This window comes from Accipiter gentilis, chromosome 6 (assembly GCF_929443795.1).
Source record: "Accipiter gentilis chromosome 6, bAccGen1.1, whole genome shotgun sequence".
NCBI classification, from domain to species: Eukaryota; Metazoa; Chordata; class Aves; order Accipitriformes; family Accipitridae; genus Astur; species Astur gentilis.
This window is the reverse complement of record NC_064885.1, coordinates 7,318,507-7,338,431: the sequence shown is the minus strand read 5'-3', so window position 1 is coordinate 7,338,431 and position 19,925 is coordinate 7,318,507. Positions and strand designations below refer to the sequence as shown.

The window sequence follows — 19,925 nt, the reverse complement described above, 5'->3', positions numbered from 1 at the left end:
GGGAAGCTCTGGTCCAGCGATGGACTGTGGGGTGGGTTTGGGGAGCCTTTTAAAGTCCCTTTAAGCCTGGGATGAGGGACTAGGGTTGATGCATGGTATATCCCTCACTTTTCCTCCAGCAAACTCCATCCTGGGGCTTTGGATGCTGCAGCCACAAAATTTACCCGCCGTGGTGGAGGATCTGTGCAGGAGGTAGTCTGAAAGCCCCCAGACTTGTTGCATGCAGGATGCTTCGATGCCACCAGCTGGTCTTTGTCAGCCGAGGGACTTTGGAAGGGAATGAGCATCCTACCTCTGACATCTCCACTGAGCCGTATTATTAGTTTTGGCGATTAAATAGAAACCCGTTTGCAGGTGACAATGCTGTAAAAATAAGTAGGTACCAGAGCCGACATTGTGAAAATACGGCAGGAGAACAGAGCTCAGGCAGCATACATAATCCGTGGGGAAATAAGTGTGTGAATAATGAATGTGCACCGGAAAAATAAAATACGTTATTGTGGTAAAGATAAGTCTATTAAAGTCTTGCTGCAGAGCCTGCGCTGGGATGCTCGATTGATCACTGAGTTCTCTGCCTCCAGGTGCAGCTCTCTCCTCCGCTCGGCCACGTGCCCCCACCTGAGCATCCACCCGACGTGGGCTCGCCAGACAGCCCCGACTCACCTGGAACCGACACCTCGGACCTTCTTGGCCTTTTTTCTTGCTATCTGTAAGTGGCCTGCAGCGGCTTTTAGCTGAGTTCAAGGGAATCGCTCACCGGGGTGGGAGCTGGGTACAGCCGGACGTGCCGGACCCCAGGCTCCCTCCCCCAGCGCTGCAGGGCTCAGTCCCTGAGTGTTGGTGGGATTTCTATTTAATCCCACCACAGGCTCTCCCCCCCACTCATGCTCAGCCTCCCAGCACGGCGACAGCGTTGCACCAGGTTTGCTTTTGAAGGGGAAAAGCTTTCTGCTTGCCAAATCCAGAGTTGCTGTGCTCAGCCGCAGGAGGCGATGGGACTGCCAAAGCTCGGCCATCACCCCAGCATCTCCGTGAGTTAACACCCTCTTTTTTTTCACTCTCCTTGCACCTTCATCCCGGGCTGAACTGCCCTGAGATGCCTGGAGCCCCGCAAAAGGAGGTGGTGAGGACTTGAGGGTCCCGGGGGGCTTCATCCCTTCATCACCCTCCTCTGCACACACCCGGGCAGTGAGTCCCCAGGGTGGACGCTCGTGTCCTGTGGGATGCCCACAGCCATCTCATGTGTTGCCCTGCACCGAGACCTTCTTGCAGAGAGACTCGGGTGTTGCAAACTCTTTCCCTGCCCCATCAGCCCTGTGGGGCCACCCACAGAGGGGTCACGTCTGTCCGTCCCTGCCTGGATACGAGTTTTGCTGTCAGTGCTGCTCTGGAGGATAAAGACAACCCCCCCCACTCACCATCCGGGTCCTCCTCAAGTTCCAAAACCACCCGACCTGAGCAGGTGGGGTGACCTGGGTAGCAAATGCCATTTCTCCCGCTCCATCAACCCCAAAGCAGCAGCAGCCAAGGCCAGAGTGTGCCAGGACCTCACGGACAGCACGTGCGGGCAGGGACGGATTCACACCTCAGGGCGAGCTGGCAGCCTGCACGGGCCCATCCCCAGGCTCAGCCCCACACCGAGCTAAGCCCGGCTTTGCAGCCCAGCCGGGCTGCCCTAATTAAAAACACCCAAATTAATTGGTGCGTTTCTTTTCCTTCACCGCCTCTCCAGCTCCAAGGAGAGCCTGTGTTGTTCTGCACTGACCTGAAACGATTTGTCAGCGGTCAGTTCAGCTGTGGTGGGGGAAGTGTCTGCTCCCATTATGGCTTTCCCTTCTGATCTGAGCTTGGTTTCCTTGTTTGTTTTTCCCAAAGAAAAGGGGTTTTGTTTGTGCTTCTCCTTCAGCAGGAGGAAATTTCCAAAGGAGCAGTCACTTTGAATCAAAATCTTTCCCTTCCGAATGGGCTGGTGTGGTCTGGGGAGATTTTGCCTGCTTCTTTTTGAACTTCTCCAGGATGCGACTTGGGCAAAGCAGGGTGAAACGGGGTGTGGGGCCACCCCTGGGTGCCCTCCCATTGCAGCTGGTGGGGCCTTGGGGCAGCCAGTGGCTCTGGGCTTTGAGGAAGGTGTGTTTCTCTGATATTCAAAGAGCAAGACTTGTTGGGGTTTTTAATGAAAATGCCTTCTCTAGCCAGTGGAGACCTGAGGATTCATCACCTCACCTTGTCCAAACCCAGGCAGGACGCCAGCGCTGAAGCCACCACAGGGGACACTCAGACCTGGAGCTTCATGGTCACTTCAGTCTTGGAAAACTATTTCAGATCTCAGTTCATGCTGGTGAGCTCGGTCCCCACGTTAGCCCCACAGCTCCCTTGCCCACTGAGAGGAGGGTGGTCACAGCTTCAGGAGGGGTGAGGGGCTGCACTGACCACCAAAGCTCCCCAGGTTGATTTTTCATCATGTGCATGAGCTGCCAATGAGCATGTGCTGGCTGGTAATGGAAGCTCTGCTTTTGTAGGCATTGCCTGAAAATGAGGGGAAAAAACCATGATGGTGGAGAAATAAGTATGAGTTATACACAGAGAACTTCACAGGAAAGACACGAAGTGTAAGGATTTACTGGGGGGAGTGGAAAGGTGCCCTTGATGCCTTCAGCTTTGAAGATGGGATTGGAGACTTGAAGGTCTGTAGATGGGTTCAGTTTGCTTTGGCTTGGTTTTTCTTATCAATAGGGGTTTTTTTTCCTTTCAGTAACATATTTTTAACATACATCCTCTTTTTCCAAGAAGGTGGCAGCTGGGAACTTTTTTTTTTTTTTCCTTTAAAACCTTTTGGAGGAAAAGGACAGGAAGGCGATGCCTGAGGCTGGGGCAGCTCTGGCATGAAGAATGCCAGCTTGGACGGGTGGGTGTTTCTGAACTTCCTGAAGAGCCTGTCAGTGAAAATCTGGGTAACTGGGCTCTTAAAAGCCAGATGCAGGAAGGTAGGTAGAGATTTCCAAGCAGAAAAACCCACCCATCTGCCCCCTCCTACGGAGCCATTTAGCCGTGAATTTCCATTTCCTCCTCCCCAGCCTCTGCATTGAGCAAATGTCTATAAATCTGAATGCCTAAAACCCTGAGGCTTTTGGAAAAAAAATCCCGGACCTGGTTGCCTCTCCCGTTGGAGCCAGCCAGCTTGCTGCTGCCGGCATCCCCAGCACACCCAGCGGGTGCATCACTCTACGGGGTGCAAATCAGCATCGTGCCCAGGTAGCATCACCCATGGTGAGGCCAGCTGGGGTCACGGTTGTCCCTGTGTGGTTGTGCCCTCCAGCCCTTCTCCCCCGCGTTGAACTTGCTCCCTACAAGAAATGCTGAGAATTTTACCAGCAATTCTTGCTCCTGCTGGGAATAGGTGTGAGCCCTCCTGGCGTGAAGCTCCTTCAGCTCTGCTCGGCAGGAGAGCAGGGGCAGATGCGAGAGGACAAACTGCTGCATGGTGACGATAGCCCGTTAGGTAAACTCCTGCCTTGTGACAGATGAAGGGAAGTAGCTTTGGGGTCTTTTTCCCCACGCTTCAGTCTGGAGCTGTGACAGCTCAGGCTATGGCTGAGTGTTTATCACAGCAAATAGGGCAGCCGGAGTTGGGAAACTTTTATATTCTCAGCTGAGGCTCAGTCCTGGGCTTTGATGAGGAGACTGGGAGGACCATGGGGCTGATGCTCCAGTGAGAAGCTGCACGGCCACAGCTAAGCGGGGTTGCTGCAATCAATAAATTGCGTGCAAGTGTGCATCGAGGAGCAGCTGAAAGCAGCTCAGGGAAATCCTGCCCCTGTCTCGGCTGCGTGCCTGCCGGGGCCGCTGCACAGGAGGGCTGTCTGCTGGGAGATGCTGCAGAGCACGCGGCCGCTTTGATGATGAAAGGTAGGAGTGAAGAAATCTGTGCCATCACAGGAGAGGGAAGTCTTTCAAGTTGGGCTGTGTAGCTAGCTGCCAACCCCCAGAAAAGCACCGTGTACGCATCCCCGTATATGCTTCCTGGCCTCCTCCAGACAAACGTCCATCCCTCTGTCCATCCAGCCGCTCTCACTGGCAACGGGGCTGGTGAGTAGGGCACAGACTGACACGGAGCAGAAGTGGGATCTCAGCCTGATCCTGGGACTGTTGCTGTCCTACAGCATTTTGTAGTGGGAAACTGCACCAACATGATTATCATTGTGCTGAAAGATAGAAAAAGAGAGAGATTTGCTTTGGGATGGTCACGTAGCCTTCAGTAAAGGGCAAGATGGCCTTTACCGGGCATGTGAGCACTGCTGAGCATCGTTTCCTTGCTCAGCTCTGCATCAAAGGAGCTCAGGGATGTTGTTTTAAAGCAGTCTGGGGCATCACATCCCATCAGAGCACACTCACAGTCCCGATGGCAGAGCCACAGCTTGTCCTTCTCTATGAGCTGCTGTCCTCCTGGGAAGGCACTGGGAAAGTTTCTGCAGCAGAGAAGAAGCACCAGCCCCAGTTTGGTGGTTGAAGAATGAGTTTGATGCACATTGTGGGATCTGGGGAATTGCAGGGGGAAGACATTGGTGGAGGAAATGACAACTAGGAATATTGGGGGTAAAATAACATCAATACCAAAAAGAGAGCAAGAAGAAAATCAGCCAGGTTGCCCATCAGCTTGCTGATTTAAGATTCACTTTGAAAACATATTCCCTTTCAGGGGAAACGTGCCTGCCCCACCGGCAGCCGACCCCGGCACGCTGCTCTGCGAGAGGCAGCGTCATGCTCCCTGGAGGAGGAGGCATTTGGGCAGGGAAGTAAGTGATTTCAAGAGCTGCCAGTGTGTTTACAGCAAAGCAGAGTTTTGCAGTGCTGAATCGCTCAGGGAGAAGAGCTCGGCCAGCAATTCCCGCTCCCACAGCCCCATCGCACCTTGACAAATGGAGTGCTGGGCCATGAGTCGCTCAGGGCTTTTTGCTGGGAGTTGGGAGCACGGCCAGGGCTTCGGCTCCGGGTGGTCATGGGGAAGGTGCTGCAGCGAGTCCTGGGGAGAGGACCGGCCTCGGTGCAGGAATCGAGGCACATCCCCCTGGGAAGAGCTTCAAAGGCTCTCCCTCCTTAAATACCTTTCCTCGTTATAGCCTCTGCTTTGCATTTTCATTTTTCAAACACCTCATAATCACACTAATTAATACATTCTGGGATAATTCTTCCTGGCTTCCATCAAATTTAAATCAGCATGTATTAGCATATTGCCATGTCTGTGTTGTTTGTTAAAGTCCAGCATAACCTTGTACTTCATTATGAACCCAGGAACTATTTCAGAAATGAGCTGGAGAGCAGTAAGCTGCGATCAGGACACCTGCCTTTATTTTCCTCCCAGATCATTAGAGCCCTTTTGGGTACCACAGTAGCATCTTGCTAGCACCAGGCCCACATTCAGCTGCAGCCAGCCAATTCATAGCCCGTATTCTCCCCCCCCCAGACATTTCATCGGAGCTGAATTCGGTGAAGCCAGCGCGGTCTCGTGCATCTGGTTGACCCCTCCAGCTCTCCCTGGGGCTGCTTCACATTGTCTCACTGTAGCGGGCAGGTCATGGCATTATCCCACCACGGCGCCGCGCCAGGCTCCCCTTCCCCAGCCACCTCCTTCCCCCTGGAAGGTGATGCCATGACATGAGCAGAGACTGGCTAATGCTGTTTGAAATCTCCCCTTGCTGCCCAAAGAGGTAATTTTGCCCTTTGCCCCTGCTCTCTTCTTGCCTTGCCTTCCTTCCCTTATGCCAGCAGCAGTGATGGGATGAGCTGGGGATGGGACAGGACGGGCTCTTGGGTGGCTTTTATTCCCCAAGCCCATCGATGAGAGCCGAGCACAGAGCAGCTCAGACACTCTCCTGCTCTGTCCTTGTGAAGGTCCGGGGAGAAGGACGGTCTCTGGAGGGGGGTCGGGTCACAGCAGGCTCAGCCCTGGGGAAGGGGTTTGGCGTGCGAGTCCATCGAACGTGGGGTGTGAGGCTGACTCACGCTCCCTCCTGCCTGCCATCTCTCACAGGGGGAAAGCGGATGTTTAATCTCTTTGACAGCCAGATTTCTGTGGCTGGGGAGGTGAGAAGGTTTGGAGGCTTTACGACACAAATCACTCAAGATTTTGGCCTTTAGGTTTAGGGTCAAAAGCCCCCCTGCCCCATCTCCTCCCTCCCACCCTGCGGCAAGCCCAGAGAACGTGCAAGGGGGGTAATTGAAGAGGCTCAAGGATCTTTTTGGCACATTTACTCGTGTCCCCTGGGGAAATTCTCACTGCAGAGCAAAGCCAGACCTCTCTCCCCTCCCCATGCTCTCTCTTTCCCGCTCCCGGCAATAGCGATAGCCGCAGCCAACGTGATCGATTCTTGGTGTCAGCGCCGGCCCCCACGCGCCGGGGCAGGTCAGGCATCCGTGCCCCCAGCGCTGGCTGGGGTGCGGCGTAAAAGTCAACCAGATAACCGTCACAGCCATTAATCATAATTAGAGGTGCCAGGGCGGGTCAGAGCAAATATACCCGATCTCATCTCGGCTGTCGAATCAAGGTCCCACGGGGCTGAGCCCCTTCGTGCCCCGGGTCAGGCTGCTCCGCACAGGCTGGGGCTGGGGGGAATGTGATGTAGCCCCCGGGGAAGGGGCAGAGAGAAAGCAGGGAGGCTGGAAATTAATGGGGAGGAGGTGTGCAAAAGTCTTTTTTTTTTTTTTTTTTTTTTTTTTAAAGATAACACACATATTTCAGCTGTGCCCTTCCTGGGACAGTCACTGTCTCCTTCTCCCTTTCTGTCTCAACAGCACCAGCTCCAGGACCACCATCACCTTTCACAACCTGATGCTGAAACCTCCCAAAGGGCCAGAAGACAGCGCAAACTGCAGCACCAAGATTAACGCTATCCCTATTTTTTTTTCCAGCAATGGTTGTTTGCATTGGAAAATCGCAGAGACTTTTGCCTCTGACTAATGTGTTCCCCCCATTACTGCACTTCTCCTCCTGAAAATGTTCCCGAAATATTTGTGGGACTTCTTCCAGCTGTCTGGCTAGTTAGAAGGGCAAAAAATGATCAAACTCCACCGGCTGCTTGGTGCACGAGCGCTCTGCTGCTGCTTTAGCTGTATCAGCTTGGAAAATGTATCCTTCAATCAGTTTAAGCCCCTAGGCTTGATGTAATTTTACCGCTGCCTTCTCTCTAAGGTAATTTTACGGCTGCTATCTCTAAGTATTTACAGATGGGCAGAGCAGCAAAGTGAGAAGAGACTTTGCTCAGTTTGTCCCCGACATGAGCAGCAGCTCAAGGGTTGGCAGACGGGGCTTTTCCCTTCGTGATTCAGAAGGACCTATGGTGGGACCCATCCTGCTCACTGTCACGGGCAAGGAGCCTGTGTCAACACCAGCAAAACCTCCAGCCTTGGCAGGAACTGTGGCATTTGCTGGTCCTTAAATCGTCCCATCCCAGATCTTCCTTTGGGGTGGGAATCGAATTTGCTGGGGATGCAGCTTCTCGCAAGGGTGCTCTCTGATCTCTGCTACCTCTTCTGTCCCCTCTTTAAAGTCCAGCATCAGATTCCCAGGGAGAAAACCACCCTGGAGATGAGGGAAACTGCAAATCAGGTTGTGATGCTGAACAAGGAGGCACATGAGTGCCCACGCTGAGATCTCCACATGCTGCCACCCCATGAAAACCGCAGAGCTGACGGCTTTCTGATGTCAGTTTATAACCGAGTTAGATTTTGCTTCCGTCTCTGATCATAAAAATTATTCTTGGACAGGTCTCTGAAGCTTAAACTGTCAGGAATGCTATGGTACATTTTTAAATAAATCAGTCAATAAATCAAGTGCAGAATAAGCAACAGAGTTAGGCGTATGCTTAATCTGGAGTCAGAGACAAAAGCACTTGCTTAAAGTTAAGCATGCGTTTAACTGCTCGTCTTGGTGGGCCAAGTTTGCTGAATCCAGCCTCACAGAGAGCTTTTTAAATACAGCTAATTGCACATTGTGTGTAATGGGCAAGTTCTTGCCTCCAAAACAACCAACAATTAATTATTAGGAATGGTATTTAGCAGTCACATAATAGACAGCGATGGTGCTCTGTAGTGGTGCCTGTTCCAGCTGTATTTGCAAGGTTGGTGGCATTTTGCTCACTAAATTATATATATAATAAGTAGTCTATTAAAGCAGCATAGGCGTTGTGTTTCAGACACCTCGTTTAGAGTGGGGCTGAGCCATCTTCCACCGGGATGTGTCGGGGTGGGACCCACGGGGGACCAGAACAGGGAGGGCAGAAGTGATGGGGCCCCTCACCATGAGCATCACTGGCCCCATTTATTCTGCACCCTGCAAACAAGGTGGTTTCTGCACTGTTTCTGCTTACCTGCTTCCTCTCCCTAAGTCCAGTTCACGTACGAGGGCAATCCCTGCTGTCCCTGCTCTGTGTACAGCCTGGCAGAAGCATCGGGACCCCTCTCCTCCATCACTTCTCCTGAATTCCTGGGCTAATCGGGTTGATAACTCCAGCGGCGTCCTATGTCTGAGGGCAGTGTTGTAGCATTGTCTGGGGATGCTCGGGCAGGAGGGATGTAGCAGAGCCGAAGCGTCCCACCTGGGGGGTGCAATGACAGCCTCAGCCTTGACTCTTGGGGATGTTCATCCCTACTCTTACCCTGAACTCTGTAAACCCCATGAAACAGCTCATCCCATAGCCAAGGGTCTGGAACTCCATCCAGCTTCTCTTTCCTCAGGTGAAACGCATCCCAAACCCACCCCATGCCCATGCAAGACTCTCGGAATGCTTTTTATAACCTACTTTTTATCCCACCCTGCAGCTAAGTGAAGTTAATTGACCCACATGGCCCCAGAACTACCACAACCTTCTCCAGCACCTGCTCTTGGGTTTTGACGTGTCAGGCCCGGCTCGCCCCCTTCCACTTATTTTACAACAGGCTTGTATGGACTGATATGCTCCAGATTTGGAAATGACCACGGAGAGCAACACAAAACTTGTCCTGTGATTTTGTAGGGGTTTTTTCATCCCATCCCTGAAAGGCATGAGGCATTGCCACCAAACTGATGTGTTTTCTGCCAGGTGGGACGCTGTGAGCAGCATCATGCCTACTAAAAGCCCATCTATACATCCCTCCAACCATTGCATCTCTGTCTATTTGGCCTGCGCTGAGGCAGGGCGGCTTCTTGCCTTGACCATGAAGATGAAGGTATGGTTGTATGCAGTAAGTGAAATTCATTAATCATGGGGGAGGGAAAAACCTGAAGAGAAGAGCATTCATTCATCCACTTACTGACATGTCTAATGGAGCTTTTGTTTGCCTGCATCTTCATTTTTGTCTTGCTTCGCAGACATGCACACAGAAATTTCAGGACTGAGCCAAGCTGGAAATTCCAGCAGAAGAAAGACAAAAATCCCCCATCACCACTTCCCTTTGCATCCTCCAAACTGGGGAGGTTGCTAAGTGACAGCATTTCTGCTCTCACTAACTCACTGCGAGAACCTGAGCACTTAAAAGCAAGAAAATGGATATTTAAGGACATGATAACTCATGTTTGTTGGTAGCGACCAACAAGCTGTTTGTTCTGAGAAGACTGGGGATATTTTCACGCAGAAATTAAATTTGGAGGGGATGAGTAACGGCTTTGGTGGGAACTTGGCTTTGTCTACACCTTGTCTGCAAACATATGCTGAAATGTAGACTGTGCCCAGGGATCCACATGCACATGTGGGGGGATTTTAGCCCAGTTTGTGGCCTCAGAGCCCAATGGGTAGAGCCCGGGGGGTCCACGCACCTGTGCCTCAGTTTCCCTGCCCTGTGCAAGGAAGCTCAGGACCTTGCTGTAGGGACAGTCACGTGCCACGTCTGGGAGTCCAGCACTGTGGATCCTGTCCCAGGCGTGATGCTGAAGAGCTGATCCCAATTTTACTTGCAACACCCAAGACAACAGAGCAAGGGGAGCTTGCTCAGACCTTTGTTAGCTCACCCTTCGCTTGGCTTTATCCAGACAAGTTTCTAAGCAGGTTGGCCGGATCCTGTCTCCTGTATCCCATGCTGGTAGCTCCAGTGCCCATCACTGGTGGCAGAGCCTGAATGCAATCAGCCCGGCCACTTCACCTCTCCTCACTGCTGACCAGCTCCATTTATTATTTTTTTTATTCCGCTGTTGTTTGGATTGCTATTCTGTGATCCCATTTAAAATCATTGATTTACCACAGACTTCTCAATAAGCAATTTGGAGCAATTGAAGCTGTTATCTTGCTATAGATCACATGGTGCTGGGAGTGGGGAGAAAGGGGGAAGGAGAGGAAAACTAAGAAAGAAAAAATGGCTGGAGCTCCACACAGCCAGCATGGATCCATCCCACGTTGCATTTACACACATCTCTGAGGCCCGTGGAGGTCGGGCAGTGGTTTGCATGTTATGGTCCAGGAGGGGGAAGAGGGTCTTTGTTCCCTTTATTAGGATGTAACCCAGATTTAGCGGTCCAAAGAGCATAAGCTCGGGCTGGGACCCAGGGGCTTTGCGGGGTGGGCAGGTACAGCATCTGCAGAGCCTGCGGGATGGGGGAGACCCAAGGTGGGTCCCGAGGGTCAGAAATGGGGAAGGGGCTGAATTTATCCACCATTGATTAGCAACAACCACAATCATGGACATGGGCACTTGTGGGAAGTGTAGCACAGGCCCCGTGCACCAGCGGTGTCATTTCTTTTTCCGCTTGGGTTCAAAGGCTTCTCCTCTCTCTGCTGGGGAGGAAGGTTTGTAGCCCGAGATGCCACCTCCCCTCCTGCCTGGCTTTGCCTCCTGTGTCTTCTGCCATGCACTTTGGAAAAACACCTTTCTTTGAAACACGGAGGGTTTGGGGGGGAAAGGAAGATGAAATCGCAACCTGATTACAGGGGAAATTTGCCATCTCTGCATCAGTGAGCTGTGAAACAAAACGCTCCCTGACTACGTTAGGCAAATACCAATTTGCAGGGCCATCAAGGAGAAGGATAAAGCATCCCAGCACTGTAGGCTGGGGGCTGTAGTCTTTAGCAATAGGTTACCAGTAAATTCATAACCCCCCAGAAGGGAGCTCTTCAGAGTTAGACGTGCCCCAGATCTAAAAGCAAAAGGAGGGCAGGTTTTAAGATACCTGTATCTTTTCAACCACAGCCTTTAGCTGGGAATCAAATCATAAGAGCCCAGGGAAGCTGCCCCAGAGAGACTCTGCTTCTGCACTAATAGGTGGAGAGCTCTCTCTTGATCATAAGCCGCAATGCAAAGCCTAAATCCAAAACCAGGTAATAGAGAGAGGACCCGGCAAATGAGTGCACTGCAGTGATTTGAACTGTATTGTGAATGTTTTGAGTGCAGAGAGAAAATAAACCAGTTATAAAACATCTACCTGAGAGCCACAGCAAAGGTGGCTTTAAAAACACACTAATGAAATGATTCAACTGCTTTCAAGAGGGTTTGGGAGCTGCTATATGGGGGCAAAGACATGCAGGAGAGTGCTTGTGCCCTGGTTGCATTCACAGTGTGCAGTCAATTCATCTAGGCAAGACGCCGCCGTCAGCTGTGGTGGGACCAGAAATGATGTTTCTTGGTGAAATGGCACTGAACTTGTTGCTGCTACTCCCAGAAAGCCCTGGCTTGTCTCTCTTACACCTCCAATGCTTTCCAATCCCATAACTTCTGCTTAGCCTAGCTGAAATGGAGATGACCTACGATGCTTCTCATAGGGGCTCATATTCCCCAATGCAAACGCTGCCCGGTGTGTGTAATTACCCCGTGCAGTGTCCTGTGTGATCCCAGCCAGCCAAGAGGGCTGGGGCCAGCCAAAATCTAGCAAAATACCTGAAGGAAATACCTCAGCACAAAATAAGCTTGCAAGTTATAAAGATCCCCAAAGCCCCAGTTTTTCTGGGGGGAGAAGAGGAGGAATTCAATGGCAGCGTTATCGTATGATGAGCCAGGGCAGGCGGCTTTCCCCATGCTGCAGGACCCGCTGCATCTCCAGCCCTCCGAGCCAGGCTGAGAGACCGAATCCTTGAAATGTCCCCCAGATGGGATCATTTCTATGCTGGAGGGCTTCATCCTGGCTTTGGGGATCCTCCTCCATCCTCCCTCTGCCAAGCACCGTGGGGCCCAGCTCCTGCACCAGCCCAGCTCCCCTTCAGCTTTTGTCAGAGGCATTTTGCCATCTCTAGCTGTTGGTATAGCTTTGCCAAGGCCAACCCCTCCGGAGACCTCCACATACTCAGTATCTCCTTCTCAGCTGTGCCAACAACAGATTTATTTGGGGTTTTTCTTCTTCCCAGTTCTGGAACAGTTCAGAAAAAAAAAACCACTTTCCAGAGACATCATCTGTGCTCCTGGTCTGTTCCAGTCAAAATCAAAAGGGCTTGGGTTGATTTCCAGCTTTTAAGGCAAAAAATAAATAAATGCAATGAAAGGACATGTCGGGGGAGAAGAAACTTCAGATCAAAAGATCGAAGTTGCTTATTGCGAGCCAAGAAAACACGTCAAAAGGAAATATTTTTAGTTTTGAATGTGTTTTTTCTGTCCTTTTTCTCCTGGAGTGTCTTGCTGTTTCAGCCGCAAGCAATCAGGTGAAGCAGGGACAAATCTGAGGGACTCGGAGCAAACTGCTGGGATGCAACACACCCATCACTCCCAAAACAGCCGAGGTGACGCTTTCCCCAGCCGCCAGCAGCATCTCTGCCACCGGCCGGTCCTACCTAGTTATCTAACGCTACAAGATGTGTCCTGTGAAGCTGAAATCACACAGCAGGCTGGGAGTGCTAAAGAAAAGCCTCACTGGAGTGGGTGATTTGGCCAGGGCAGGCTCAGCCTCAAGCCCCTGTGCTCAGCCTGGGACATGCAGGGTGACACCACCGTGGTCCCTGATCCCTCTCCCCATCCAGGGAGCATTCACCTGAGCAGCTTTCGGCTCCTCACACCTCCAGACCAGTTTTGTGTATCCCTATTTGGAAGCAGTCACCCTTTGGGGCTTGAATATCACCGAGGCAAGCAGTACCCAGCGATCAACTGGGGGAGGCGAGGAGCCCTTTCTGAGCAGCTGGAACCAAGAACCCTCCTGGGACAGGCGTTTCTCCCATTGTCACCTCTGCCTGCACTTGCATTTCGGGGGTTTTTATTCTTGGGGGGGGGGGGGGGGGGGGGGGCGGTTTCCCCTGTTTATTTATCTGGCAGCATTTGCTGAGCCTAATCCCAAGCAGCAGCGGTGTTCAGCAGGTCCCTGTAGGCATCTGGGGTGGGGAGAGGTAGTTTAGGGGAGTGCACTGATTCCCCGTGGAGCTCCCTCTGCTTTTAAGTGTTTCTGAACATCCTGGTCAGTGCCCAGAGTGGCTGGGAGGAATTAGGATCAGCAATATGGGGGGAATGGGTGGGCATATGGAGAAGAGGCAGAACCCTTAGTAGCCACTACAGAATCCACGGTGGGACTCAGACCTGCTCATGGACCTTGCAGAGGTGATGATGAGTGCAGCTGGGACCAGCTCTTGCTGGGTGCTTCTCTGAGTCTCCCAGCTCATGTCCCCTCTCTTGTGCTCCCCAGAGGACTCCGGCTCCATAAACCCATGGTTGGATTACACTGATCTAGAAACAGCATTTTCTTCCCCTCCACTACAGGTACAACTCAGAGAATTCTCCTCATTCGCTAAGTAATCCCAGGACCATTTGATAGCAACCGCCAGCACGACGTGAGCAGCAATTATTCCTCATTTTGTTTAACCGTGTGTGCAGGAGAGCCGGGAAAGGCGGCGTCTCTACGTACCCTCCCCAGACCTAAACCAGGGCGGTTTATTAATCTGCTCAGCAGGGTCCTGCCAGGCAAAATGTATTTCACTGTTGAAACAGAAAGAAATGGGCTCCCAAGAACAAGCAATATTATTCACATGGCATTGATCGGTGCAGAGCTTTTGCTGGCTCAGCAGTTTGAACCCCTGGTTTTCATCAGCAGAGTGCTTAACCCCCGGCTAATTGGATTTGCCATCGTTAGCGTGATCTATGCTGCCTCCAATTACTCTTTTTGCACGGCCCCACCTGGGCACCCACTGCTTTCGACATGGAGCCAAAAGATCTGAACCCCTGCAAGGTCAAGGTGGGCAAAAGTGTCCTGTCGTGTTGGGACATCAGGTCCCTGGTAAACAACGCTGACAAAGCTGGAGCTGGAGCTGGGTGGAAGTTTGGGCCGAGGAAGGATTTTATTTGCTCTGAGGTGGGTATACTTTTAACTGTCCTAAATGGCATCTTGCAAAGGATAGAATTAGACCCTGTAAATCCAGGGAGGGGGACAGAGAGGGTGTGAAAATTGGCTGTGATTAATTACTTAGCGGTGAATTATTTTTTCATTAATTAGGCTGCATCTGAGACTGCAGCCCTGAACCTGCACAGTCACAGGCTTCCCAGCAGGGTAAGGATGTATCAGTGTCAAGGTAAACTGAGGCACAGATGGATGAAGCCATTTCACAGGGCCGCCTAGGGGAGCCTTGAGGGACCGGGGCTCTGCGTCCTGTCCCTATCATGCAGGATGGTGACAGAGATGCTGTTTTCATCCCCAGTTTGGTCTTCCCAGTTGCATCCCAATTTAAGCCATTTTTCCCTCAAGGCTGAGCTGGTTTCTCTCACCAGGGAGGTCCCCATCCTGCAGAGCAGTTCCTTCTTTGGATTCCCAATGAAGAAGCAGAGTGATAACATAAAAAAGCCATAAACCAGCTAATTTGCAAGGAACAAGGATCTGTGATTTTTTCCCGCATGGCCAAAAGGCTTCGTTTTCCCTGGACTGGCCCCAAAAACCACTCGGTGTTTTGGCCCCAGAAGTGCAGAGACCCCACGTGTTTGGCTGTCCCTCAAAAGCCAAATATTCGGGAGGTGCTTTCTCCCACGGCAGGCAGCCTCCCACGGCTAAAACGAAGGGACGCAGCCGCGCGCGGGCCCTCGCAGCCTTGTTTTCAGTCATGGCCAAGAGAAACCCTTTAATCGGACATAATGCAGAGCCTCAACAGACCGGTAATTGGGTGCCATTCGCTGAGCCGTGTCACGGGAGGTCAGACAAGATGCTCTTTCGTGACCTTTAAATCCACGAACTAACGAAATCAAGGCCTTTCTTTAGCCGTGCTGCTGGGACCGCCAGCAGCATCTGCTGCCTGCCCTGCCTGCCTCTGCCGTGCAGGCAGGAGCCGGCCAGGAATAGCTGTATTTAGCAAAGAACCAGCTGGGCGCTCGCTGCACCCCACTGCGGGGAGCGATCCCCCTCCATTGCGGCGGGGACGCGGCGTCACTGGGCACAACGGTCCCACTGGGCACAATGGTCCCACTGGGCTGTGCCGGCGGTGCCCGTGGCATCGGTCGGAGCCAGACCCTCATGAGGACACCTGGGTCACCCCACCGGCACTGCCCCGTGCCAGGCACGATCCCATCGGCAGGATGGGAGCGAACTGCGGGAAATTATTCCCCCCCCCCCCCGCCCCGGTGCTGAGTCGGTGAATTGAAAATGCTTTTACCTTTACGGGAAGCAGTGAAGCTTATTTAAAATGCAATGGTGGTTAAAAGGGATCTGCTTCTCCTAATGCCATCTTGATAATATCTTTACTGAGGCACTTGAATGAAAGCCCAGAGCAGGTTTGGGGGAGCAGCCGCAGGAGCTGGGAGCACGGCTCTTTGTGCAGAATGGGGGGGCCTGGTGCCGAAGGACCCGGCCCCAGTAGAGCACCCCACCGCTTGCCCATGCGGCTCCATCCCTGAGCTCCATCCTCCCATCACCCAAGGGTGCTTTGATTTTATTTAGGGGGAATTTCTGAACATGCAGCAATTGCATGATGTCAGTCGAGGCAGAGCATCCCACAGCTGCTCACCGATGGCTTTCAAGAGACAACCAGAGACAGCTGGGGAAACTGAGGCACTCCTGGAAAATCAAATCCTCTTTCCCTCTTTCTTGCTGCCTGGGTACTGTGGTGTTTCAAAGCTCTACTGACCCAGCTATTGATTCACCGAAGCTGTTAATCCAAGGTGTGCAGCCAACAAGTTGGAAACCAGCTCTGGATCTGGGAGGGAATTTACAAGAAGCTAATGGAAATTCCTGGAAAGAAAGGCTCTGGAATTCCTGGCAAGCCGAGAGGAGTCCTGGAGAGCAGCAAAAGTTCCCAGCAAGCCCTGAAAACCTCCTAGATGGGCTCATGTCCCACCGTCCCTGGAAAGTGCTGCAGAATTCCTGGAAAACAGGTGGAAATTAATAGGAGGGTCCTAAAACCTTGCGGAGACTTGCTGGTGCTCCCAAGTGTTTTGGGGATGTGCAGCCTGCTCCCTACCCCAGGGCTGGGGCGGGGGGGGGCAGCTCCACCTTCTCTCCCTGCGTGGGCAGTCCTTGCCCCGAGGGAATATTTTGGCAGCACAGAAGGACCCACAGTTGGCAGGAGGGGAACAGCTTCCCAGCACAGAGGAGGAGTCCCAAAAGTTTGGGACCTGATGGATTTTCCTATCTCCACTCCCTGGAGCCACTGGGGAAGTCCATCCTCAGCTCCAGCTGGTCCAGAGAAGAGAACATCCCTCCTCTTTCCCCAGGGAGATATCTTCGCTAAGCTAGGCAAAAACACAGCCAAGAGCCCCCAGAAATAATGGTGCAATTACCAAAGTAATTATTCTGGCTGCTGTGCAAATCCTGCCCAGTTAATGTCAACAGTGGGCGGGGGGGGGGGCAGCACACAGGTCCTGCCTTAATTAAACTTCCCCTGGCTGGTTGGAGGAGATGACTGCCGAGAGGCTCTTGTTATCGCTTGTATTCCTGGAAAATAAATCACTCCCGCTGTCGGGAATATCCCTGCATCCCCTGTGCTGCGGGGCAGCTTGACGCGCAGGACCATGGTGGTGGAGGCACCATCGCGGGGCGAGAGCGGGGACGGAAGAGCAATCGTGTCCTTCACAGCCCCTTGGGTTTTGTGGTCCTTGTCCCTGTCTGAAAATTCCCATCACAGGGACAGAGCCGCACATGGAGGGGACATGGCTGGTGGCATCTCAAGGGGAGCACAATGGGGATGTGCCGGGGTGGGACTGGGGAAAAGGGGCCCTAATAGGTGTTGACGGTTGAGAGAAAACTCAAGGCATGAGAAAATGTTGGGGGAGATGATGGGGCAGGGGGTGGATGGAGGAGAAGGAGAAGGAAGGAGACTGGAGCACAGCTGGAGCTCAGCAGAGGAAAATTCCTATTTTTCACCCTCACTCCCTGCTGTCTCTCTGTTGCAGAGATGGATGGATGCTTTAGGAGGTCTGATTTTTTTTTATTTTTCTTTTTTTAAGAGCGTATCATTTTTTAAGGGGAATATTAAGTTCTTGGGAAGCTGGCAAGACTTGGAGGGGAGGGGGCAAGCATCCATCGGGGTGCCCTTCCCCAGCTCTGCCTCCTCCTCACAGGTGGTTTGTACAGCCTCACAACGCTGCATTAAAATGCAAATTTGTCCCTGCCTGCTGGGAGCAGATAGTAAAACGCTAAACAGGAAAAAGGCAGTGGAGAATAAACAGAGGGCAGCCCAAGAGGGGAGCTGGAATAGAGGCTTCTTTTTAATTATTTTTTTCCTCTTTCTTTTTCCTTCAGTGAGATTCGGCTGTTTGGTGGGGGGATTATTTAATGGGATCTGAAGCAATAAAGGAGGAAGGTCCCGGTTTCGGACTAGCTGGGTGCTGAGGCACAGGTGGCCGGTGGCCTGTCCTGGTGGGTGCCACCAGCCCCCAGCACGAGTGTGGGCTGCCATCTCCATCTACCATCTCCAACTGCTTTCTTGGGTCTGTTGTTTGGATTTTTTTAAATTCCATGTCCCAGCTGATCATTCCTGATGGGAAAAAATAAACTCGAGTAGTAGGAGTGAAGAGGACCAGGCACCAAGACTCCACCGGAGCCTTGGCAGTGTTCCCATTTTCCTGGGGTTTGGTCCCAGTGGTTTGCCCATTGCCTCCTGGTGGGTTTGCTGCCGGGCTTCAAGAGCATCAGGAGCCCAAATCAGGAGTTGAGCTGCTTCCCTGGTGTTCCTAATGCCCAGGGTGGGGGGGGCTTTTGAGGGCTGGGATGGTGGGTGATGGTCATTGTGTGTATGTATTTATAGGCGTCTGTATGTGCATACGTGCACCCTCGCACCTGAGCAAAGCCCTTTGCATCAATCCATGCAGGGACTACACACATACATCCTTTACATATGTAGATGTAAAAAATAAATATATATATGCACACACATATTATATATGCATATATATACATATGTAGAAATATATACATATGTATGAATTATAAATATATACATCTTTATAGATCAATAAAGAGATAGCTATATAGAAGTTTTTGCTCTCTTCATTCAAAAGTGAAGCCACCCTGAGCAGGTCTCGCACCCTCCCCGCTGGTAGGACACGAGCCGGGGGGGTGCGTGGGGATAAGAGCATCATCAGCCCCCCCACACCCTCGCAAACAGCTCAAGCTCCCCTGGCCCATGGGTGCTGCCTTCCCAAGGGCTCTTAAGAGACCCGAGCCGGATCCATCGGCCAAAATGGGAAGCGATGGGCTGGAAAACCGCTGCTGATGGTTGGTGACAGACCTTCGGCCCGGCTACAGCCGCTGAGGACCGGGAGGAGGCGGTGGGCGAGCAGCCAGTGCTGCTCAGGGGGGCTAGTGGAAAGCAGCCAGAAGAAGGGGGGCAAAACCTGGCAGAGTCTCAACCGTGGGGACACCCCATGCCGAGCCTGGCCAAACTACCTCGTCCCTGACCCCTGCGGGTCTGTGTGTGTCCCCCGCCACCTTCCACCTTCGCAGCCCCTGGGACGCGCTCACGGAGCAGGAGTTGGGCGCTGCCACGTCTTAGTACAATTATAAAATTTTATTGTACACTTTTCTTACCTTTCCCCCCTCCTTTTCTTTCTCTTTTTTTTTTTTTTTTTTTTTTAACAAATATTCATATATGTTAATTTAACAAGGAGGTTTGGCAGTTCCAAGCAGGAAAGTCGGGTGTATTAATTTGACTTCTCGGAGCTGCTATCAGCTCAGCGGCTCGTTCAGCCAGACCTGGGTCCTTTAGATAACGGGGCACAGTAAAACCTAACTGCATCATCTGCCTGGCCTTTGAGCACATCTCAATTCCCCCATATATATATGTATATGTATATATAAAATCAGCATAGAGCTATCAGGTAATATTTAAGGCCACTCAGGGGAGAAATTTCCATAGCCCAAAATCGGTAAACTCTTTAAAGAGGCTTCCAAAACACTGCACACCACCACAGACTGCTGCTTGCCTGCCGGGGAAACTGAGGCACGGAGGCCAGCGAGGATGGGGCTGCAGCATTGCCTGGTTCCCGACCATCAGCCTTTGATCAGGCTGCCCGAGAGGGGAGGATTTTGGAGGGGGGAAGCCCAAACCCACAGCTTTGACCTCAAAGTACTCAGAGCTTGGGTGGAGGGCAAAGCTGAGCCATGTCCCCAGCACCCTGGCAGTGTGTGCCCCCCCACCCCCAGCAGACCCCATGCCCACCAGGGCTGACCCCCAAAACACTGGGAGCACCCCACCCTGGGCACCGCGGCAGAGATACGGCCCATCACAGTGCTGCAATGCCTTTTGGTTTTGGCTTTTTTTGTTTCGTTGTTTTTTCTTTTCTGGTCTTTTATTTAAGATAAAAAAAAAAAAAAAAAAAAAAAAAAAAAAAAAAAAGAGACACAGTGGTGGGTAACTTCCAATCCAGAAATAATCCGCTGCCAGCCTCCACCTTCCCCCTCCACCGGGTGATGCCCGGGGGAGGGTGGGCGTCCCCATCCCCACACTCTCGGTGCTCACAGGTACAACTGCACAGCCCAGGACCCCCAGCCCACCAGCCCCGGTACCCGGGTGTCCCCGCAGGGTTAACCTGGCCGAGGATGCTCTGCGCTGGGCTGGGAGCTGGGGTGGCCCTGG

At 52.2% G+C, this 19,925-nt stretch overlaps 1 protein-coding gene across 1 annotated transcript in view; it reads left to right on the top strand.

Annotated features, from left to right (window-relative positions):
• The window catches only part of SUMF2 (sulfatase modifying factor 2), a 221,877-nt gene that overhangs the window by 46,909 nt on the left and 155,043 nt on the right, over positions 1–19,925 (top strand). The gene's annotated exons all lie outside the window — the stretch shown is intronic.